The 14,524-nt window shown below is 45.6% G+C and overlaps 1 protein-coding gene and 1 non-coding gene across 4 annotated transcripts in view; one reads left to right on the top strand and one right to left on the bottom strand.

Moving 5' to 3' along the window:
• LOC126934205 (cytochrome c oxidase subunit 7A-related protein, mitochondrial) overlaps positions 1-14,524 on the bottom strand; it is a 723,522-nt gene that overhangs the window by 468,586 nt on the left and 240,412 nt on the right. The window lies entirely within an intron of this gene.
• TRNAI-UAU (transfer RNA isoleucine (anticodon UAU)) lies at positions 11,627-11,719 on the top strand. The gene is given in 2 exon segments: positions 11,627-11,664; positions 11,684-11,719. It is a non-coding gene; the product is annotated as a tRNA-Ile (tRNA).

Here is a 14,524-nt window from a genome sequence, read left to right as displayed (position 1 = left end):
GAGTAACTGGGATTACAGGCGCATGACACCACGCCCGGCTAATTTTGTATTTTTAGTAGAGACAGGATGTCACCATGTTGGCCAGGCTGGTCTCAAACGCCTGACCTCAAATGATCCACCCGCCTTGGCCTCCCAAAGTGCTGGGATTATAGGCGTGAGCCACCGCGGCTGGCCCTAAGTCATTAAGTTTTGAGGGTGGTTTGCTACACTGCAATAGATAACTGAGACAACAGGTGTATAGTTTCCCTGCATCATTTTGTTTTAGATATACCTTTCATGAAGGGCACCTACCTGGAGTTTAGAAAAATCTAATCTGTATGTTACATGTTTAGTAGTCATTGGATTCAACTCTTTCATATCTATTTAATTATTGCTACATTTGTACTTATTCTTGGCATCTTCTTTTGGGTTTTCTAATTACCATGCTGTGTTAGTTTCCTGTAGCTGCTATAATAAATTACCACAGGCCCAGCACAGTGGCTCGAACCTATAATCCCAGCACTTCGGGAGGCCAGGGAGGAAGGATGATTTGAGGCCTGGAGTTTGAGACCAGCCTGGGCTATATAGCCAGATACTGTCTCTACAAATAAAATAAAATAAAATAAAATAAATTGAAAAAATCACAAACTTAGTGCCTTAAAACAACACAAATGTATTGTCTTATAGTTTTGAAGGTCAGAAGTCTGAATGAGTCTTATGGGCTAAATCAAGGTGTTGTCGGAGTTGCATTATTTCTGAGAACTCTAGAAGAAAATCTGTTCTCTTGCCTTTTCCACCTTCTAGAAGCCACCTGCATTTCTTGGCTCACAGGGTGCCTTCCTTCTTCATTGAGACACATCATTTCATCCTCTGTTTTTGTTGTCACATTTCCTCTGTAACTAATCCTTGTGATTACATCGGGCCCACCCAGATAATCCAGGATAATATTTTCATTGAACTACTTAATCACATCTGCAACATCCCCTTTTGTTTTGTAAGGAGACATACTCACAGATTCCAGGAATTAGGACAGGAGATTTTTGGAAAGAACCAAGAAGGATTATTTAATCTACCACACATCCCTTTTCCTGGTTTCTTTTTTTATCCTCTTTTTTGCTTTCCTAATCTATCAAGATGCTCTTGGCTGCAAAGTAGCAGAGGCCTTAGTTAAACAATGCTGTAATCAACAGAAAGACAGAAGGCTTACACAATTGGACACCCAGAGGAGAGTGAGTCTGTGACTCAGCAGCGCCATCATGGACCCTGGTTCTTTCCATCCCTCCCATCTGCTACCCATAGCGTCAGCTTCATCCCGAGGCTGGTTCCTTGAGTGGCCAAGGAATGAGGCTGGAAGTGTCCTTATTCACACCCACTGAGGGATAGAGTTGAGTACCTATCACTTTCCATTTGGACTAGGTTTCACAAGCTTGGCACTATTATTATTATTAGTAGTAGTAGTAGTAGTAGCAATAGTAGTAGTAGTAGGGATGGGGGTCTCACTCTGGAGCTGTCTCACTCTGTTGCTCCAGGCTGGAGTGCAGTGGTGTGATGACAGCTCACTGCAACCTTGAACTCCTGAGCTCAAGCGATCCTCCTGCCTCAGCCTCCCAAGCAGCTGGGACTACAGGTGCACACCACCACACTGGACTCATTTTTAAATTTTTTGTAGAGATAGGGCCTCAATATGCTGCCCAAGCAGGTCTCAAAATCCTAGGCTCAAGCGATCTTCCTACCTTGGCCTCTCAGAGTGTTGGGATTACAGGCGTGAGCTGCTGAGCCCTGCCTTCCTTAGCAGTTTCCAAATCCACCCTGCAGTTTTCCCAACACCTGCAGAACCAGCTTTAAAGTGACCACAGCAGAGATGCCAGTGCAGATGCTGGAGCCCTTCCTCAGAAGTCTGAGTTTCAGTTATGCAGAGGGCTCTTCCTCCAACTTCTAAGCTTTCGTGGTTCAACTTCTTCCTTTGTTCTCTCAGCCCAACAGTGGGTAGCTGCTTCTTGCAGTTGCTCACTTACGTGATACGGCAGATTTGTTTTTTTGACTTTTCAGTTATCTAGTTAATAACCGTAAACCTAGTTAACAGTTCTCTGTATTACATTGTCTCTGTTAAATAATTGGTATAGTTTCTGTCCCCTGACTGATATATCTTTATAAGCTTAATTCTCTGTCATAATACGTTTGTTCATGGTTGTGATTTGCATCTCTGGGAGGGTTAGGTTCTAAGATCAGGGTATCAAATAAGAAAACTTGTTGGTCCTCCAATACGCTACCTCCTTAATGTAATCGAAATTGGCTGTTGGCCCTGGGATGGAGCCAGCTACCCTAGCTAAGACCTTGCTAGGCAGCACTGGGCAGAATTTGGCAGCTGAGGAGAAGGCCTCTCATCTGGGTGTGGTCAGTGTCAGTTCCTCAGGGCTCTCTGCAAACAGAACTGGAAGTTTATGCTCCCTTTTACCCTACAGGGAGAAGGTCCCTCTGGGAGAAATTCATAGACCAGCTCTGTGCTGAGACTTCAGTTTAGCTTATAGATCTGCTACATTTCCATTTTCCCCTGCTCCAGGGCTAGTTGGACCACCCTTCCCCTTCCCTCCCTGTCTTCCCTCCCTCCTTCCCCATGAAGACATTTTTCAGCTCCCTCGTCTTCTTTCTCCTTTTTGCCAGGGGCCATTGAATGCTACCTCATTTCAAATCACTCTGTGTTAGTGCCCTCCTCCCAGCCCCCATATCCTCTGGCATGTTCCTCATTCTTCCTGGCATGGATCCCGCATGTCTTAGATGGGAGAAGGCATGCATGGATTCTTACCAGTCCCAGGTACTGTGAGCAGTGGCCAAGCTTGGCATTTCTTGTAGCCCACATGTCATGGAGGAACTCATACTTGCTACCTACAGATAAAGAAACAGAAAATCAATGACTTACCAAAGGCCTTTAGCCACTCCTACTACCTAATTTTTAAAAAAGACCAAAACTCAAAAACAAAAAAGAAGACAAACAAAAAACAACAAAACAATGGGCAAAAGGTTTGAACAACCATTTTATAAAGATACACAGATGACCAATAAGCACACACAAAACATTGCTCAACATCATTAGTTTGGCAATTAATGACATACTCAAATTAAATATACAATGCAAATTAACATGCAAATTAAATACACAATAAGATACTATTACACACCCAGTAGAATGGCTAAAATTAAAGACTGACAATATGAAGCATTGGTGAGGATGTAAAGCTACTGGAATTCTCAACATTACTGGTGGGAATATAAAGTGGCACAACTAATTTGGAAAAACAGTTCCGTAGTTTCTTATAAAACTAAACATAGGGACCGGGTTCTGGGGCTCATGTCTGTAATCCCGGTGTTTTGGGAGGTTGAGGTGGGAAGATCCCTTGAGGTCAGTAGTTCATGACAAGCCTGGGAAACAGGCAAGACCTCATTTCTAATTAAAAAAAAAAAAAAAAAATTAGCTGACAGTGGTGGCGTGTGCCTATAGTCCCATCTACTGGGGAGGCTGAGACAGGAGGATTGCATGAGCCCAAGAGCCTGAGGTTGCAGTGAGCTATGATCGCATCATTGCACTCCAATCTGGGCAACAGAGATAGACCCTGTCTCAAAAACATAGCCCCAAACAACCACCAAACATAGGACCTTTATCAAAATTAAAAACGTTTGTGCATCAAAGGACACCATCAAGAGAGTGAAAAGGCAAGCTACAAAATGGGAGAAAATATTTGCAAACCATGTATCTGATAACGGGTTAATATCCAGAATATAAAACAACTCCCCAAACTCAACAACAAAAAAACAAGCAACAGGATTTTAAAAATAGGCAAAGGACCTGATAGACATTCCTCCAAAGGAGATATATAAATGGCTGATAAACCCATAAAAAGATGCTCACATCACTCATGATTAGGGAAGCGCACATCAAAACTACAGTGACAGAGTGCTTCATTTCATTAGGATGGCTATTATAAAAACAGCAGCAACAACAACAAACCAAAACATAAAATGGCAAGTGGTGGTGAAGATGTGGAACTCTTCTGTATTGCTAGTGGGAATGTAAAAATGGCACAGCTGCTGTGGAAAACAGTATGGTGGCTTATCAAAAAATTGAACATAGAATTAACTATATCTTCCAGGAATTCCACTTTTAGATATACACCCAAGAGAACTGAAAGCAGGGACTCAAACACATATTTGTACACTGATGTTAGTAGCAACATTATTCACAATAACTAAAAGATGAAAACAACCAGCATCTATTGACAGATGAATGTATAAAGCAAACGTAGTATCGCATATAATGAAATATTATTCAGCTTTAAGACGAAATGTTTTGATAGATGTTACAACACAAATAAACCTTAAAAATATTACGCTAAGTGAAATAAACCATACACAAAAGGACAAATATTGTATGATTCCACTTTTATGAATATTTAGAGTAGTCAAATTTGTAGAGCTAGAAGGTAAAATAGTGGTCATTGGGCTCGAGGGAGGAGGGAATGGAGAGTTACTGTTCAACCGGTATGGGGTTTCGGTTGAGATGAGAAAAAAGTTGCGGGATCAATCGTAGAGATGGTTGTACAACAATGTAAATGTATTTAATGCCACTGAATCACACACTTAAAAAGGGTTAAAATGGTAAATTTTATGTTCTGTATATTTTACCACAAAAAAAAAAAAAAAAAAAAAAAAAAGCCAGGCGCAGTGGCTTACGCCTGTAATCCCAGCACTTTAGGAGGCTGAAGTGGGTGAATCATCACTTGAGGTCAGGAGATATACAAAAATTAGCCGGGCATGGTAATGTACTAAGTGCCACTGGATTGTACAATGTAAAAATAGTTAAAATGGTAAATTTTATGTTATGTGTAATTTACCACAATAAAAATGCTAAAAACAAAGAAACTATACATAAACATACATTATGACCCAGCAATTCCATTTCTGTATTTATCCAAGATAAATAAAAATAAAAATACTTGTACACATATGCTCCTAGAAGCTTGTAAAAGTCCCACACAGGAAAGAGCCTAGGATGTCCATCAGTAGGAGAATGGCTCAGTCAACTGTGGTATATATGATCAATGGACAACTATTGAAGTCACTCAACCAGTTGGTTGAGCAGAAACATGGACTTAGGTTGTTTTACTCCAGTTTCTTGTCTTTCCTCTTTCTCACAAGGTGGACTTTCCTACTTGCCCAAAAATTTTGACCTAAGGAACACGTTGAGTGTTACTGAAACCCCAGAGCTCCCTGGCGGGCTCTGTTGAAACTCTTCCTTTCTCCTCTCACAGGAAAGTCTCCATCATAATCTGTGCTGTGGCCTCCAAGACCTCTATCTGCTCCAATAGGTTTGGGTCCATCCCTTGCCAGGATTGAGAGAGGAACCCTCCCCATTCCTCAGCAGCGGGGAATCTAGGCACAGCGGCGCCCAGCATGCCTGGGTCGTGGTTTTCACCTCTCTAGGGGTCAGAGTTCTAACTCGTCTTTCCCATATTTCAAGTTGGAATGCTTTGGCCACCATCACGCAGGCTTCTGTGAGCCTGACAAGAGCTCTGTGCCTCTCTTGAGGGTGACCCCGAGAGGCACAGAGTTGTCAAGGCCAGACATGCTCACTGTTCTCCAGGTGGCAAAATGAGCCATCTACTCCATACCGTTTGAGGGCATGGACTCTTCAGTTGCACAATCTGTATTTGAATCTTAGCTTTACCACTTGTTTTGGTAAATTGCACAGCCTCACTGTGCTGCACGTTCCTCATCAGTGAAAGGAAACGAGAATGCTACTTCCTTCATAGGGTTGCTGTGAAGATGAAATTGCTTCATAGGGTGTCAAGTTCTTGGAGTGGTGCCTAGCATATGATAAGCACTATGTAAGTGTATTATTTTTACCCACCAACCACCATGTTCTCCATGTTCTTTGAAGGCTGTTGTTCTCCAACAAGTGAAAAGAAATAATTAATGCATCCTGTATCAGTCAGGATTCAGACACACCAGTAGTTTGAATAGGGAAATATTAATGTAAAAAATTATTAACTAGTAAAGGAGGATTAATTACTAAGAAGGGTAAATGGAACTCTAGTTAATTCAGGAATAACAAAAGGAGCAGCCACTACCTTTAGGGCTGACATAGGGAACCCAAGGAAGCAACAAACTCTCCCTCCCATCCAAGGCTGAGATTCAGAGCTCACTGGTGAGGGTGGCAACGGGGCCTGTGGATGCTGGAGGAGTTTGCTGAGGTGCTGCAGGCTGAGGATGGCAAGCAGGAGACACTGTTGGGTGTTGGCAAAATCTCACCGGGAAGCCGCCCACTGACAGCTGTGCTGTAGGAGCCAGAAGAAAAGCACTGAGCTAGGAAGAGAAGTACCTTCTAGTGTTCCTCTAGCACTTTCTACTGACAAGACCCAACAGTGGCACCAGCTGACAAGACAAATACTTTCAGGGTCCAGCTCCAGGATCACAAGGCAGGGCCAAGAAGGGTGAATTGGGAGCAGAGCGGTATGAAATGGACTGGTACACACCCCATCCGTGTTCTTATAGAGACATTTAACAAGGAGTTTTTCCTAATTATGGTTTATATATTTATAGGAATACAAAAGGGAGCTAGGATTAGGGTGACCATATGTTCCAGATTGTCCGGGACAGCACAATTCATGCTTGTTGGTCCAGTATTATTAATAGTGCTCCTTTTGACTCTCAGAAATGTCCCTGTTTGGAGGATAAATTATGTGGTCACATTATCTATAGATGCATCAGCTTCCATCAAACTAACCTTCCCACTGCTAGTAGCTAGAAATTCTGTAAATACCCCACCCTACCCCCAATCTGTCTGAATGCAGCAATGAGCCACCAAGGCAACAGTCTAAGGGCTAAGGGGCCAAAATTTCATGGAGAAGTGCATTCAGGTGAGCTCAGCACCCTGAGCTGCTGTCCTCCTTGAAGTGTTTGTCAGTGACAGAAACTATGAGGCTGAAAAGGTGGGCAGAAAGCAATGGCTCTCCAGAGGAAAATATGATTGAAAATACATTGAGTCATAGGAGATATATATATATATTTTTTTGAGATGGAATCTCGCTCTGTCTCCCAGGCTGGAGTGCAGTGGCACGATCTTGGCTCACTGCAACCTCTGCCTCCCAGGTTCACACCATTCAATCAGCCTCCTGAGTAGCTGGGATTATAGGCACCCACCATCACGTCCGGCTAATTTTTTGTATTTTTAGTAGAGACGGGGTTTCACCATGTTAGGCAGGATGGTCTCGATCTCCTGACCTCGTGATCTGCCTGCCTTGGCCTCCCAAACTGCTGGAATTAGGGGCGTGAGCCACCGCGCCCGGCTAGGAGCGATCTTAATGAGTATAAAATGCAATTCTAAGTGATATGAAAGGACTGTGTCATAGTTAAAACGGTAGGTTTTGTTTTCTTAATGGTACATAAAATAATAGCACATGTTACAATTTAGGGTGTTTTAGATTTGATGAAATATGGCATATTTGTTCACAAGTATGGGTGTATCTGTAAGAGAGAATCCTATAGAAACTGCTAGGTCAAAAGATACATCCATTTAAAACACTGACAGATTCTGATGAACTATCTTAAAACAAAACCAACTATAGAGTATCCATTTCCCCACACTCTCATCAACACTGGACATTACCAATCTTTAAAATTTTTCTAATCTGACAGGCTGTCACCACTTCTTCATTTTGGTGTCAATCCGGGTAATTTGATGGGATCCCTCAAATTATCGTATGTTCCACTCTATGTGTAATTGGTTCAAATCTGCATCATACTTCCCTAGAGTGTGGGCCTTGAGACCTACACCTCTTTCTCCTCCTAAGGGAAAATAAGGGGTCATTTTCCCACGGGGTGCTGTTGAGCATCATGGACTATCAGGACAGGACGGGACATCAGACACTGACAAATGGAGGGGGTTCTGAAAGGCATTCAGGAAGGTCCACAGTGCTGCATGTGGCAGTGGCGTCTTTTACTTTTCCATTTGGAAAAATAACAATTAAAATAATCCTTTAAGATCCCCTGCTACCCATTAAAATGGAATCACTTTGGAAGCCTCCGAATGCGTGCTCACCGGTACATGAAGCATTCATTCCTTGAACACCAGATATGCGTTCATACGACAGCTGCTTGGGTGGCTTCTCATGTGGGCTTTGACTACTCTACAGCAATATTTTTAAAAGTCATATGCTGCTTAATATATATCCATAATGAAATGCTGGCTAAAAATAGAAAATATAAAACGTTTGATGGAATAAAGTAAATGAGGACCATCAAATGAGAATTCTACAATTTTGAACCAAGACGATTTTCATTCACTAGACCTACACATTGCATTCAGCTCATCAAACTGTTTATATGGCTCCTCACAGTGTCTCTTGTATATCTGAAACCAAAGTCATAAAGAGAAAATATAGTGACCATTAGATCTGATTTGGCCTCTCATTATTAGAAATAAAGACCAGCCATACCCACATCATGCTATTTGCAGAATGTCACTTGCATACAGCAGTCTGAACCCTTCTGTTTTATCTCATCATTTAGACACAAAAAATGAAATAAAAATAAACCAGTTTTTTTAAAAAAATGCAAAAGGCATAAATTCCAAACATTCATTTAGGAAAGCAGTTTTTGTCTATTTTTGATGCTACAATGAGTCATTAAGTTTCATACATTTTAATATACATTTATCCCAATACCAGATATATGTTATTTTAAAAGATATTTGTTAACAAAGCATGCTTTCCCCTTACATAATTACTTTAAACATTCTGCATTACTTGGAAAATGTGAAAAGGTTGAAACTCGTCTGTTAATAATATAGATATTACTGCTGTATTTATTTATTTACTGAGACAGGGTCTCTCTCTGTCGCCCAGGCTGAAGTGCAGTGGTGTGATCTCAGCTTACTGCAACCCACACGAAGTTTCGCCATGTTGGCCAGGCCGGTCTCAAATTCCTGGCCTCAAGTGATTCACCTGCCTCAGCCTCCCAAAGGGCTGGGATTACAGGCGTGAGCCAAAGCGCCCAGCCGATATTACTGTTTTAAAGTTATACATGGATCTAAAATAAGTTTTATTTAACAATCCCTTCTCTATTACACATCATACACAAATCATTGCATGATAAAATAATTTCTAGGTGTTGGCAAGAGTATACATGGTAAAAGGAGTCCTCTACCAGTCAAGCCAGGCTGGAGAGCTCTTATCTAGTCTACATTCTTCAATTTATAGATGAGCAAATTGAGGCCCGGAGAGAGTAAGAGACTTATTACAGTCTCTTACAAACTTAAGAGGACCACAGCGAAGACTCCTAGTTCATTGTTCTTTAGAGGCAGTCCGGGTCAGGTTAAGTGCCTTTCAGGTCCCAGGAGACTTTTCCTTGCTGGAAAAGATTTCCAGCAGCGGAGTTTCTGACCCTGCCCCCTTCACCAGGTGCAGCCTTACCCGCACTAGGCTCCTCATTAGAAAACCAATATTCTTGGGGGCTAAGCAATTTAGGTTCCCTTTATGAGGTGCTGCTTTCCCCTTACATACTGTTGGGGAATCAGTATCTGCGGAACCAGTAAAGGAGTAGATACATGAATGGGGCTAGTGGGAAGGGACGCTGGACCACCGAGAGTCAACTCTGCTGCTCGTGGTTCACCAGGTGGGCTCTGCCTGAGAGACTCCGGAGGAAGGGCAGATTGTGCAAACGCTACGGGATTTGAGAAGACGCTGTGTGTGGGTCCACAATTTACTTGTTTACCAAGAATTAACCCCTTTCAGTTTAGAGGGGAAAAAATCATCCCCACCCTGCACAAACCATGCATTTACCTTTTCATCCTGTTCCAGCTGTCAGGAAGAACTTATTTAACAGATCACTCTCTGTGGCCTTGATTTACCCTGGCCTCACCCACAAAAGCTCCAAGGAGCCCAATCCTGGCATGCTGTAAAGAGCCCTGCATCCCACCACCTGCCTGGTGCGGGATGGGATCTTGCGGAGATGACCATCCCTGTTCTGAGTTCCTGAGTCTCCATGCGTGTCTCTCAGCTTACAATACTATCTGGAAACAGCCTCCCCTGGCTTCTTTCTAGGGAGACCTTCCTAAAAACTCCTTCGGGAGGCCCCCTGCCTTACACAGAATCTTTTGCTACCTCCTCCCGGTCTAGCTGATCACTTTAACTCTTCTGCTTGAGTTTCAAGGCCTTCTAAAGTCCAGTACCATCCCACTGCTTGACATTTGTGGCCCTAACACAACCCGTTACTGTGGCCAAGTCATTTGACTACACAAATGACCTTCATTCTGTCCATCGCTTGGCTCATGCAGTTTCCCCCATTATTGCAATAATCATTCTGTTGTTTGCTCGGCGCTCTCCTAGGAGAGCGGAAGTCACCAAACAGGTGATCAACATGCCAACAGGTGCTCAGAGACCATCAAGATGAGTGAGACAAGCCTGAAGGAAGAGACGGGGGGTGGTGGGCACTCGGGAGGCTGCTGGCACTCGGGAGGTACCTGCTACCTTCCCCAGAGGACCAGGTTCCTGGCAGGCTTATCAGTTAGGTACAACAGGCACAGTGCCTAGACCAGAAAAAAACATTTAAATGTTAATTTCTTTTGAAATGAGAAGAAAACAAATATAGTAATAAATGAAAAAATAGTAATAATATAGCAATAAATTCAGTTTGAATTACATTCATTTTTATATCATCACAGTGGTAAAATATAATTTTTCAAAACTTTTTTTTTTTAAATGGAGGACAGGAGCCTACGAAGACAAAAGTGCCTACGGCCCAGAACAGTCACAACTCAGCCTTGGGTGAAATGGTTAGATTTTGCTTTTAAATGGATATCTAGGTATTTGTATGAGATCTCCTCACTTTAAATACTGGAAATTAGTTTTAACATCATTTTGTGGCCCAACAAAACACGCAGGGTTTGGGCTGCAACTTCTCCAAAGCCCGAGCTATGTCCGCGTCCTCCGCTTGGGGTGGCCTGGCCAGGTTTCGGGTCCCCGCCTCCTGCCTGGAGGGCCCAAGGGCCGCGGGAACCTGGCGAGTCAGACCAGGCGCCAAGCCACAGCCGCGCGCCGTCCCCGGCCCCTGGCCTCGCCCAGCCGGGGCGCCCCCTGACAGCCGCCACTGGGGGGCTCCGGACGCGCTCCTTCCGGGGGCCCCGCGGGGAGTCGGGTCGGGCCTCCCCGGGGCGCGGGAGCAAGGCCGCCCGGCTCATCCACATCCCCAGCCCCACCCCCGGCCCGCGTCACCACCGCGGCGAGGACCGCCTGCCGCTCCCCGGGCCTGGGCCCTGCCCCTCGCGGGCCGGCTCTGGGACGCGAAGCCCATAGAGGGGGTTTTCCGGCCGCAGGCGCTGGGGCCGCACCTCCTACGGCGAGGCCCGGGGCTGCGCGCTGCGCTCTTTGCAGGGCCCCCGTGGCCCTCCCGTCACGGCCAGGCTAGGCGGCTCCTCTCCCGAGGGCAACACTCGCAAGCTTCCCCTGCTTGCTCCGCCGGGGGACAGCCGGGAGTTCGGCGCGAAGTCGCAGAAGGCTCGGGCCTGGGCTCGCGCCGCGAACGCGCATGCTCCGCCGAGGCCCGCCGCGGGCGCCAGTGCGCCCTGATAGAGCCATCGCTAGGCCCGTTCAGCGGAGCTCCAGTGGCGCAATCGGTTAGCGCGCGGTACTTATACAGCAGTACATGCAGAGCAATGCCGAGGTTGTGAGTTCGAGCCTCACCTGGAGCACGACCCTTTTGGATGTCTGCAACCCCTTTTGTGTATCCCCTTGCCAGAAGGAAGGAGTTAGTCTTTCTTTAGACTTCTCCCTTCTTGTCTCTAATTGCTGTGTCGCACGTCTCCATTGGCCGCAAGCAGAAAGCAGCTGGCAGTGGACTCTCAATGCCTGTTTTCCGAGCTACTTGTTGCCAACGCGCGACATCCAGCCGCTCGAACCCGGACATCCACCGACTGCGTCCTTCTAGTGCACTTCTTAGGCGGGTCCTGCAACTGCACCTAGTCCCGGACCACGGGAGGGCGGATGGAGGTGGCGAGGCGCTCCATTGTGGCGGGGTCCCTAGCTGGCCGTGGGGATCGAATATTCTGGGCACTTCACTCTACAGTGCGAGCCGGAGCTCCCGGTGCCGAGATGAGGCCCAGGGCCGGGCCCCTGCCTCTCGCCCCCTGGCGGGGCCCAAGCACCGCCGACCACTCCCAGGCGTTAGGGCCCGAGGCCCAGCGCGGGGCGTCCGTGGAGCTGTGGAGAGATCTGGGGCGGCTGTTTTCCGCCCTTGTAACTCGTGATGAGTTCTTCCCCCTCGCTTCTGTCTGCAGAGACCAATAGACTGCGGGCCCTTCTCAACCCAGGCGCCCGGCCGTCCCTGGGCAGATTTGCAGTTTGGGGAATGTGCTCGGAGAGTTCCCCTACCCATCCTGTGCCCCTTCTCCTAGTGGCACGTCACAGATCCTGGTTCAGAAGTCCTCCCGGGGGCCGGGAAATAGGCCAAGTTGTGGGCGGATGCGCCCTGCTCCACATCCCCAGGGGGGTGGGCAAAGCGGGCACAAGCTTAGTTAAGGGTTGGAAAGACTCCCGGACGTGTTCTTTCAAAGGGGAGATTTTCAGCTGTTTTCATGGACGGGATCGTTGCTAGATTTTGGATGCAAATATTACCCCGCGAGTGGTAAAAAGCAAGACCTAAAACGTTCAGAGAAGTGGATGGAGGAGGGAGCTCTCGTCTATCTCCTCCGCTAGCCCAGGCTTCGGTTGCTCTCACCCACCCAGCCCCCAGATGCAGAACAGGAACCTTGTGCCAACTGGAATGTGGGAAGGGCCGCCCACTTCCCCTCGTCCTGGCGCCGGGTTCCTCGCCAACCCCGGGGAGGTCGCCTCTGGCTCACAGACATCCTCAGAGGCATGGGGTGGGTGCCCTGTAGAAATGCAGCCCAGGCTTGGAAACAAATAAAATCTCTATCCATTTGATGATAATAATAATAATAATAATAATAATAATAATAATAATAATATAGGTGCGGTGGCTCACGCCTGTAATCCTGGCTCTTTGGGAGGCCAAGGTGGGCGGAATTTTTTGTTGTTGTTGTTATGACCCAGGAGTTTAAGACCAGCCTGGCCATCAGGGTGAAACCCCGTATCTACTAAAAATAGAAGAATTAGCCGGGTATGGTGGCACATACCTGTAATCCCAGCTACTCGGAAGGCTGAGGTGGGAGGATCTCTTGAATTCGAGAGACGGAGGTTGTGGTGAGCTGAGATGGCACCCCTGCACTCCAGCCTGGGCCAGACCTGTCTAAAACCAAAAACAACAACAAAAACACCTTGCGGCCTCGCGCAGTGGCTCACGCCTGTAATCCCAGCACTCTGGGAGGCCAAGGTAGGCGGATCACGAGGTCAGGAGACCATCCTGGCTAACACTGTGAAATCCCGCCTCTACTAAAAATACAAAAAATTAGCCAGGCGTGGCGGCGTGTGCCTGTAATCCCAGCTACTTGGGAGGCTCAGGCAGGAGAATTGCTTGAACCCGGGAGGCGGAGGTTTCTGTGAGCCGAGATCGTGCCACTGCACTCCAGTCTGGGCGACAGAGCGAGACTCCGTATCAAAAAAAAAAAAAAAAAAAAAAAAAAAAAAAACCAACAAATTGCTTACTTTCTTAAAAAAACAAAAACAAAAACAAAACAACCCAATAGCTTTAATGGGATATAATTCCTGTACCATACAACTCGTCCATTTTAGAGTGTACAGTTCAATGGATTTTAGTATGTTCACAGGTAAGTACAATCATCACCACAGTCAATTTTCAAACATTTTCATCACCTCAAGACTAGTTCTCACCCTCCCATCTTCCATCCTGTTCCCCTACCAGCCCTAAGCAATCACAAAGCCACCTTTTGTCTCTGTAGATTTCCCTAGTCTGGACTTTCCTATGAATGGAATTATACAGCATGTGGTCTTTTGTAATTGGCTTTTTCACTTTATAATGTTTTCAAGATTCATCCATATTGTACCATATATCACTGCTTCATGTCTTTTTGTGACTAATAGTCCATCGTATCGATTCTTTCCATTTTTTAATAATGGAGAAAGGGTTGGCATTTTCAAAAGGAAATTTGCCAAAAACTGCTTTGTAAGAGGTGATTAATTTTAAAATGCACAAAGCAGAAAAGTGATCAGACTCGGTAAGTGCAGGTTTCTAACCTTCACAGGTAACTCACTGACCACCAGGAGTCTCTTAGGTACTTCTCAGAGCTCAGCTCAAAGCAAGATCCCAAACAGACAACAATAAATGAATGAGAGATCATTCTGTCAACCTCCTATCACAGAGAAATTCCTTCCACAAAACCCCAGCTCCTATTTGAAAACTACAAGCATCACAATTTCAGTTCCTCTCAAGGCAACCTATTCCATTTTCCAACAACTGTTATGGTTAGAACATTCTTCAATATTGTTTCTGTCCCTGCTGGTTACTGCTGGAATGGCAGTGGCTTTGGCAACTGTTTCTCTGTTAAGATGGTAGAGTTGGAAGGAAGCTAAACTAGTTG

Source organism: Macaca thibetana, chromosome 13 (genome assembly GCF_024542745.1).
Source record: "Macaca thibetana thibetana isolate TM-01 chromosome 13, ASM2454274v1, whole genome shotgun sequence".
Classification (NCBI taxonomy): domain Eukaryota; kingdom Metazoa; phylum Chordata; class Mammalia; order Primates; family Cercopithecidae; genus Macaca; species Macaca thibetana.
The sequence above is the reverse complement of the archived record's forward strand: the minus strand, read 5'-3'. Positions and strand labels throughout refer to the sequence as shown.